This window comes from Pyrus communis, chromosome 5, assembly GCF_963583255.1.
Source record: "Pyrus communis chromosome 5, drPyrComm1.1, whole genome shotgun sequence".
Classification (NCBI taxonomy): domain Eukaryota; kingdom Viridiplantae; phylum Streptophyta; class Magnoliopsida; order Rosales; family Rosaceae; genus Pyrus; species Pyrus communis.
The window spans coordinates 17,509,662-17,519,987 of NC_084807.1; positions in this window are offsets into that span (position 1 = coordinate 17,509,662).

Sequence of the window (10,326 nt, forward strand, 5' to 3'; positions counted from 1 at the left end):
AAGAGTGAGCTGGGTTTTGGGTTGCCCCATGCCTTTGACTTCAAACACAGGATGTCGAGATAGAGGTGAGAAGAATGAGGTCCAGATTTTCAAGTTTGAGCTCAGATCTATGAGCTATGTGTGTTATAGTTCCATACAATAAATTGTTCCATCCTTAAAGATAGGAGGTTTGTACCGTATTTTTTGTTTTGTCCAGAAAGTTCCATTCTTTCCGGCGACTGAAGTTTTGGCAGACGTAGTAAGGTAGGGTGTTTAGTTCCAAGTTTTTACATCAATAATTTATGGAATAAATGGGTTGTTTGTAAGGTGAATTAATACTTAGTAAAATTAGAGTTTGTGTTTCATTTTGAGGCATATGAGTTGTGGAATAAACTTTACTTTTTGAGATGCTACAAAACTGGATGAAACAGTTTATGGTTCAAGTGTTGGATTGTAGAAATTTGTGTAATTTTTTTCTATAATGTGCATGTGGTGTGCATACAGTATGCACAGCTACAACTTAATATGAGAAACGAGAATGTTCACTAGTTATAATGCACATATATTGTGCCCCGAAATTTAGCGAGTATAACCACAACCTAGTGTGTCTCAGCGAAAAACAAGATTAAGAAAAAACTTAGAGGACATTACAGGTCAAGCATGTCCATGAAATAATGCCAGCGAGGATTATGTTTTCCACGTGCACGATTAAACGATGGTCAATATACATAACAAGACTTTGCAAACTGTCATTGAATCCTTATATACATAACAGTTATGTTTTAATTGTATCCATTATACCAATAGGTTGCCATTAAAGTTTCTTATTAATGCGAAAAGTAGGTCGTTGCTCGATTTCAAGTTCTATGCATACCATGTGCATGAAATGTACATATGATGTGCATGTCGTGTGCATATAATGGATATGGTGCGTATTTACATATTTGATAATCTTCACATTAACTTAGTTTAGGACATGGTAGGTGTTGAAGATAACAATGATACATAGTCCTAATGTTTATTATCATATAATAGTTAGCAAATACATTGCACAACTACATAACATTGCTTAACATCTAAGCCTTCAAATTAAGTCTACCATAGCTATTGAACGATCACCGATACCAAATTTTATTAAATGATTCGACCTCCTCCACTGTCAAAGAGTCATATTCTGGTTGATGGGGTTCATTTCCCTTCACTACCTAATGAAAATCCTCAAACCCCTTGTTGCGTTCCTCCTCCATTTCGATATTTCCCTCTCGGGAACGCTCATACGACTCAATATGGTTGTGACGCTTCTTCTACAATTCAAAATTTATGGATGGGATAATTTCTCAAGATGTGTCAGCCTTCGTTTTCTTGTTGCTTACACAATAGAGCGCTTCGTTGGCTTTACCATTGAGGTCCACAAGCTGTTTTTGTGCTTTCATTAGCTTGTGGTTCCAATACTTGGTGATGTCTGTCTCATAATCGAGTCTTCCACGAACCTAATCTATATTTTTCAACGGCATCTCCAAGTTAACACAGCTAAACGATGATGTATGATTTGTCTTGGGTAACCTGGAAGTGGAAAAGGTTCCATGTTATACCACCTATGGAACTTGGTGTCAAAACCCTCATTTTCATGTCTGAACTTGGACGTGTTGGTGTTGTGAATTGTTTTGGCTATCTGAGAATTGGAATGGCTTTTTCGGTATGAGAATACTAGTTATGGCAAATAAGTGTGAGGAGCCTATTTATACAATTGTATCATTGATGTGGAAGAAAACTTATTGGGTAAAAGAGGGATTATGTTGAAAGTGTTTGTGTGGTAAGGATTTGTTGCTTGGGATCGACAAAAGTTGTAGGAATCCCATCACTCATTTTTTTGTCCCTTCTATTACTTTATTTCCAACGTATAGGTTAGTGTGTTGTTAAATCTGACACCCCTTGCTTCATTTTCAACATATAACTATCAACTCCTGCTACTTCATTTCCAACATATAATATAATAATATAGGTTACAAAAATTGATCAGTGGTGGAGCCACATGGATGAGAGGGTTGGTCCAAGCCTATCTTACAATGTTTGTACTATATATCAATTGTGTGCAAGTACAAACAATATTAAGCGTCATGTTAGTTGGTGAGCATAGTTTGTTAGTTTCAACAAGGCATGGGTTCAAAACTTGATGGTTTTTACATCTTTTTTTTTTTCCCCTCCTAAACCTAGCGTTCTGTTTTACCATACAAAATTCAATTCCTTTTTTATTCTATACAATTTAGAAGAAGATCTAATGGATCCCTAGATCTAATTATGTTCAAAGAAAATGTCATAGTAATAAAGTTTTAAGCCATGACTTTAATTTTTTGTTCAAATTTAATGCGATAAATTTTTTTTATTAAAGCTCGTTAAAAGTTTTGTTCTTATGATATAATCGACTCACTACTAATTTTTCATATATACTTTAAAACTCCATCTCTCGTGTTTGAGTTAAATTTACCATCTTAATGTGTCTTAGAAATCCCATAAACAACTCCTTGGCCAAGGAGTTTTTTTACATAGCATATGCATGTAGCGTGCATATCATGTGCATATACTGTGCATAACATGTGGACATAGTGTGCATACTACGTGCATATATTGTGTATGCCATGTGCATATAATGTACTCATGTATTTGTGTTTGAATATGATTATGATAACATGGTTTTATATGTATAACTAACATGGTTTTATATGTATAACTAACATGGATTTGTATACATACCTAACAATTGACCATTATTCTAGAATTACTGACCCTATAATTCATGTATTTATGTTGGAATATGATTATGAAAACATGGTTTTCACAGTATGTTTTATTTAATTAATTAATTGTAAAAGATATGATTGTTGGGTATTTGAACAGAATAATGTGTAACTTCACCAAAAGAAGGTTCGTGTCAGAACCATTCCTTTTCAAGGTGAAATTGTCGCAAACCGCCATATCTTTTTCCCTTATTGTCCAAAAGATACAAACCATCTATTTCAGTTGTCTTCTTAAGAGTTTGTGTTTTATTTGAAAACCACAACTTCTTGAAACCAAAACCACCTCTATGCCCATACAAAGTCAAAACCATAAGTTCTTCAAGCTAAAACCAAAACCAAAAGCACAAGTTCTTGTCCAAAAGATGAAGAAAGCCAAAACCACCTCAATGGCCATACAATCTCTTCCTAACGAACTTCTTCTCCAAAAATTGACGAAGGTTGCTTCCCTATTTTTTAAAAACACGTTTTTAGCAAAGATAGTGTGCAAGAAGTTCAACCAAATTAGCCAAGACGATCATCATATATTTGAACACACCAATATTAGGAAATTTAAAGGTTTTAACCCCCTTACTTCATGGACCAATAAGGAAGATGTCTCCAGTTCTTGAAATGGTTTGAATCCTGTAGCATGTGATTCTGTGTTGTTAATCACGTTAGTTCAAAAGTAGACTAAAATAATTGAGCATAAACCCAAATTTGACCTCTTTTAATGCGCAGAGCATGATCAAGCCATGCACATAACATGCCCATAGCATGTACATACCATGCTCACATTATGCACACAGTATGTACATTTGAACTGTACAGAAAATAACACTTTCAAATCTCACTAACCTGCCACCATTCATCATTGGTAAATCAATTATGGTGGCTACAGAAGAGATAGAACAAACTGAAATAGACAGGAACATCCCATAAAAGAACGAAGTAGCGAAATTACAAAAGATATAAGAATATAAATGAAAACATTCATTTGAATATAAACTTTTCAAAGTTTCTTCAGTTTGGCTTTTACAAGAGCCTTCAACAGAGGCTAGAACATTCAAAATGTCAACAATGTTTCCATAAAATTCTCAAAAATTGTCCTTTTAATTCTAAATAACAGATACCTCTTGTACAATAATAAATATGCTTCCTTAAGCTCAGAAGACTTACAAAGTCCAACAATAAGAACATTGAGTCCAAGAACATATCATCCCTTTTGGGTCACCAATAGAAATTTGTCTTGCCTGAGCAGCAAGTAAAGCAATGTAGGTAACCAAATCAAGACACCACCCACTTCCCAAAAACCAGCTTCATGAATATAGATCTCCTCAGTTCCTTATCCATAAACACATATTTACCATTTGTACAATGAAAACAAAAGAAATAATATTGTAGAATCATACTATCAACCAAGGCACATGATTGGATTTACGGACTAGTGATTCAATGCACCTCACGCATACTCAACGTGCATGATAAACTTGACTAAAGTGATTACGATCATTTCACAATTCACATTGTTTTTGAGAAAAATGAAAAAACTTTAGCTAGTCTTTTGTAGCTAGCATAGTCGTATCAAGAAAGCCCATTCCATATGAAACATTACATGTCAACTCACAAGAAAGTAGTAATCCATAAGCACAATTTGCACATAGTTTCCTAGTATCTGACAACGACATTTTCACTTGGTGTCATGTGTACCTAAATTCATTTGAAATGTCGAAACCAAGCTGGAAAATTCACATAAACCAGCTAGCTTACCTAGTTTTGGTGCATTAAATGGAATAAGAAGAAACACTATCAAATCGACAAGAGAGAGGACGCTACAGTTGATAAAAGCATAACAAACCAAGATGTAATTCACATAACCCTAAAACAAGTTCCAAATCATAACAACCCATATAAACAAGTTCCAATTCACACAATACTAAAGCAAAGATACCAAAATTCTTCCCTAATTATAATGACCCATAATTCAATTCCGCATATGAATGAAAATCAACTTCCCTCTAAGGAAATTACTTCTTGAAAAGTGCAACCAAACAAGAAATCACCATAAACTCAACCCCATTTCTACAATTCAAAACATCAAATTTCATTATAAAAATACAACAATTTGCAAAATTTAAGCCAAAAATGAAAGGAAGATGAAGAAAGAAAGAGTGATAAAAATGCTGAGAACCAAAAACCAGGGAAAATGGAAGATGGAATTTACTTGTGGCATTGTGCAGGTCGTCGACAGATTTAATAGAGTACGAACGGTGGGGAAGGCAAGAGAGGTTTTTCTTTCTCTCCTATTTGTTTTTCTCTCTAAAAAAACGAGAAATGAGGATTCCAATTTCTGGGTAACCCATTTATATGGGAGGGTAATTTGGTAATTGTAAGGTTTAGGAAAATCCTATTTATGTCCTATTGTTGTGCATGGCTGGTTTGTCCTATTTCAGTCCTAAGATTAAGAAAATTGGTCATTTTTGGCAATTTCTGAAATTTAATTAGCCAAACAGTTGATTTGAACCTAAAAATAAAATATAAAAAAAAAAAAATCAAAATCCCAATTTTATAAAACATAGAAAATTTTGAAGAGATTGACTTACCATTATGATTGAGTGGTGGCGAGTTCAACTAGAGTGGATGGAGTCTGGCGAGGTGCATGTTATGAATTGGTTAATTGGTTTAAACCTTGTGATTGTCTTAATCACAATAGTGTTAAAGGAATTAATAGTTTAATAATTAAGTGGTTGTAATTGCAACCTGGCAAGTAGTGTTTTGGGATGTTGTATAAGTACCAATGTTGTGATGACGATAATTTTTTTTAATAAAAATACAATATTGCAAAAATACAGTTTTCTCTGTCATCTCCTTCCTTCATCCATTTTCCATTGCTGGTACTAGTTTTACCTGCATGTCTAAGATAGGGTTTGAAAGTTAATCCTATCATTGGTATCAGCCTCTTTTTCTTAGTGTCCCTCTTGTAAACCCCACCAATCCAATAACTCATGCAGTGTTGCCATGAACACTCATTTAGCTGCGTTTGAGTCATATATGGAATCTCTTCCTTAGATGATCATTTTTCCATCGTAGCTGCTCTGTCCGCCCACTCACATGACGTCAATACTAAGCTCGCGGTTGGATTTGAACAATTTCGTTGTGAGCTCTTTTATGGTGGGGGTGGTAGTTCTGTTTCAAATCCAGTTACTCCAACACCAGATCTAGGTGTTCCACCACCCATATTGCGGCTGACATAGATTTTTGCAGCATAATAACTCCATGTAACCCTCGTCATGAACATCTTCAAAGAAGAGGCATTATGCCCAGACCTCTGTGTCAATAAAGCATTGATTTCCCCATATTTGCAGATGGTGATGATCCCTTAGCTTTTATCTATAAAGCTTAACAATATTTCACCTTCTATAATGTTCCTGAATCTTAGAAGGTGTTCACTGTCTTCTTTCATTTGGAGAATGAGGCCACTACAATGGTTTCACTAAAGAGATTGCTTGAACTTTACATCGACTGGGGAGAATTCACAAGGGCTCTTTGTCAGAAGTTTAGGTCATCGAAGTTCGAAGATTGCACAAAGGGCTAGTTAAAACTCTGGCAAATAGGTACTCTCAAAGAATACATCACTGAGTTTCGTAGATTGGCTAATTGTACAACTGATATATGATTTATCTTGTTGAAAAGTTATTCTTCAGGAGGTTGAAACATGAGCTGAAATTTTATGTTAAACTATTAAAACCCTCCATTATGCCAAATTAACTGACTCAAGACCACTAGCTCTTAAGCCTTTGCAGAGCCATAAATCTATGCATACTCCAGTACCTATTGCACCTGTACTAAAACCAAAACCTCATGCCTTGCCATTTAAGAAACTTGCCCCAACAAGAAGTAAGAATAAAGAATGATAGGTTGAATGTTGGTTATGTGAAGAAAATGGGTTATTGGGCACAAGTGTGCACATAATCAAGTGTGCACATAACCAACTCTTAATGCTTGATGTATTGGCTAATGACATAAAATTAGAGGAAATGGGAGAACCATTGCATACTAAAAAGCTTGAACTGCAGCATATGGAGTTGAGTGAGTGTTTTTTATAGCACATCCTCCAACTAAACTTTATAAATCATGAAAATAAATGGTGTGGTCAATTGTCAATCAGTGACAACTTCCAGATTCTAGTAGTATCCATAATTTTGTGAATGCTAGGCTAGCTAACAAAATTGGGTGGTAAATACAAAGCATTAAACCATTTGAAGTGATGATTATTGATGAAGGTAAGGTGAGAAGCCAGGGGTTATTGCAAACAAGTTCCTATGGAAGTGGGTGATTACCATTGTGCTACTGATCTTTATTTTGTACCCTTGGGAGAGTGTGACATAGTATAAGGGGTGCAATGGTTATCTTTAGTGAGTCCAATGTTGTGGGACTTTTAACCTCTTACTATGAAGTTTAAGGTGATAGAGAAGAAGTACAAATTAGAAAACAATTTATTACCACAACCTTATGTGCAAAAAGTTTCTCTTCAACAATTAGACAAGGAGTTCTATAATTCTAATCTAGGGATTTTGTTGTATTTGAGAGTATGATACCACTAAATAGGAATGCACCCCTCAGACATTAAAAAATTGCATTTCTAGACAAATGAGCGACAATATGAATTCTTTATGATGCTCTTGGATTAACCAATGCCACAACCACATTCTAGAGTATAATGAATGACATCTTCAAACCATTCCTTAGATAGTTTGTATCAATGTTCTTTGATGATGAATAGGTGTACATCAAGAATTGGGAAGACCATTTGTTTCACTTGTAGTTGACATTTGAGCTATTAAGGAAGCATCAGTTGTATGTGAAGAAGAAACTGTTCTTAGAGCATTCCCACCGTTGGGAATTACTCGGGGGACAGGGTCCAAAACAATGGCCCGAGGGCCGGTGGAAGGCCTCCAGCGTGAGGTAGCCCGGTGGAAGGGGGAAGCCCGAGCAAAGGGCCCGTGAGGGATTGCCAGCACTTGAGCCCGAGGTGGGGGTGACGCAAGGCTGACGCCAGGGTGGCGTCAGCGCATTATTTTTTTTTTTTTGTGTCAGGCGTGTGCACCCCACCCGCGCGTGGGGGCGCGTCCCGACACAAAAGTCAGAAAGAAAAAGCAAATGTCAGTTACCGTTGGGAACCCACGTGGCTTCCCACGGTGCGTTAGGTCCTAACGGTCACTTAATGTGCACCGTTAGATCTCAACGGTAAAAAAAAAAAAGAAGTCAAATTTAATATCCATCGTTCGATCTAAGATCAACGGTGGATATTAAAATGCTTTATAAATTAAAAAATAAATGAAAAAATAGTTTTAAAAATCTGAAAAGTTACCGTTGTGACATGTGGCACAATCTGGAGCGTTGGAATTCAAATTTTTTTTATATCCAACGGCAGAGATTAATTAATTGAATAAAAATTTTAAAAAAATTGTAAAAAAATTCAAAAAAATATCTGAAAAATCTGAAAAAAATTGTAAAAAAAATTGTTTTTACTTTTCTATAAATACCTTCTCATTATCATCTACCTTACACAACAATTTCATATTTTCTCAACTACTTTCAATCACATTCCTTTCTTTGTCTCAAAGTTTGAATCCATTTTTTTTCAACAAAATGACCACTGGTGCAGGTACGAATTGGTCGCTTATTGAAGATGTTGCGTTGTGTACTAGCTGGGTTGAAGTTACTCATAGTTCGCTTACGGGTAATGAGATGCAGTTGCGAGAAATGTGGAGTCTTATTCATACCAATTTTCTTGAGAAAATTGGTGGGAAAAGAACCAAAGAATCGATGTCCAGTCGTTGGAAATTACTTAGTCAATCGTTTAGTACGTGGAGAGACGCTTTGGCACAAGCTAGTAGTAATATTCGAAGTGGGGAAAATTACTCGGATCAGGTAACAATATATTATTTATTTGATACCCAAATTTACATTATAATTATTTGTTTGTATTATTTATTTGTTATCTACATAATTTATTATTTATTGTATGTATTATTTATTTGTTACGTACAAAATTTATTATTTATTGTTACTTATTTGTTACATTATAATTATGTTGTTTGTATTATTTATTTACTAAACTTGGAACTCTAGCCCCATGTTATGATTAACATGACATATATATATATATATATATTTGCTAGTTACTTATTTTCATTAAAATTATTTATTTTGTTACTTATTTTCATTATTTACTAAACTTGAAGCCTTCTTACTTATTTTCATTATATTTGTTACTTATTTTCATTATTTACTAAACTTGAAGCCTTCTTACTTATTTTCATTATATTTGTTACTTATATATATATATATATGTATATATTTGCTAGTTACTTATTTTCATTATAATTATTTATTTGTTACTTATTTTTATTGTGTAGGAACTTCAAGCACAAGCTTGGTACGCTGCCAAAACCAAAAGCAAAAATAAATCATTCAACCGGTGGGAATGTTGGAATATTGTCAAAGATTGTCCTAAATTTAGAGTTGTGCCAGTCGGTCCAGAAGTGTACATGAACAGCACCCCTCTACACTCTACACCCGATCATGTTCATGAAGATGATGCAGAAGAAGTGCCCGAAACGCCCCTCCCTGAACAAGCGTCGGGTTCGACCCGTTTTCCAATTAGGCCTCAAGGTAAGAAGGCTTCAAAGAGAAAAGGGAGTGCTTCCAAGAACGATTATGCAAAGTTCATGGAAGAACTTACTCGCCAAGGTGAATTGACTTTGGCGAGGGACCTGGCGAAAGATAAGGCTGATAAGGCTAGAAAGGCATCAAAACAAGCAGCTGTTGAGAGAGAATTTTATGCTAATGAGAGAGAAAGAGAGCTACTTAGGCAAGAAAGGGAACATGTTAGAGAATAAAGACGGGCTCAACAAGATCGTGAGATTATGAACATGTCTTTAGAAGGGAAGTCTCCAAATTCTAAATTTTTTTGGAAGTCAGAGAAAGCGGACGTGGTGCGAAGGAGGCGTGCAAGAGAAACGATAGCAAGCCAAGGTGGTTCTAGCACCGCAAGAGAAGATCATCCTAGCACCACAAATTGGTTAAGTGATGATGAATAGAGTACTTTTTGTAATCGGAGCCCATAATTTTTCAATCACTTTGGGTTGTAATTTATTATTTATTGTTTGTATTATTTATGTTGTTTCCAATTTCTAGAATATTTATTCAAATTAATTTGGTAAGTTATTTATTAAAAGTCCATTGTTCTAATTAAAAGTCCTTGTATAAAATAATTAAAAGTCCATCGTTCTAATTAAAAGTCCTTTACATAAACATAAAAAATTTACATATACTAAGAATTACATAAACATAAACATAAACATACTAAGAATTACATATACTAAGAATTACATAAACATAAACATAAAAAAATTACATAAACATAAACATAAACATACTAAGAATTACATATACTAAGAATTACATAAACATAAACATAAAAAAATTACATAAACATACCAAATAATAAAACACACCAAATAAAATAACATAAACATACCAAATTCAAAAAAACACACTAAATGAACTT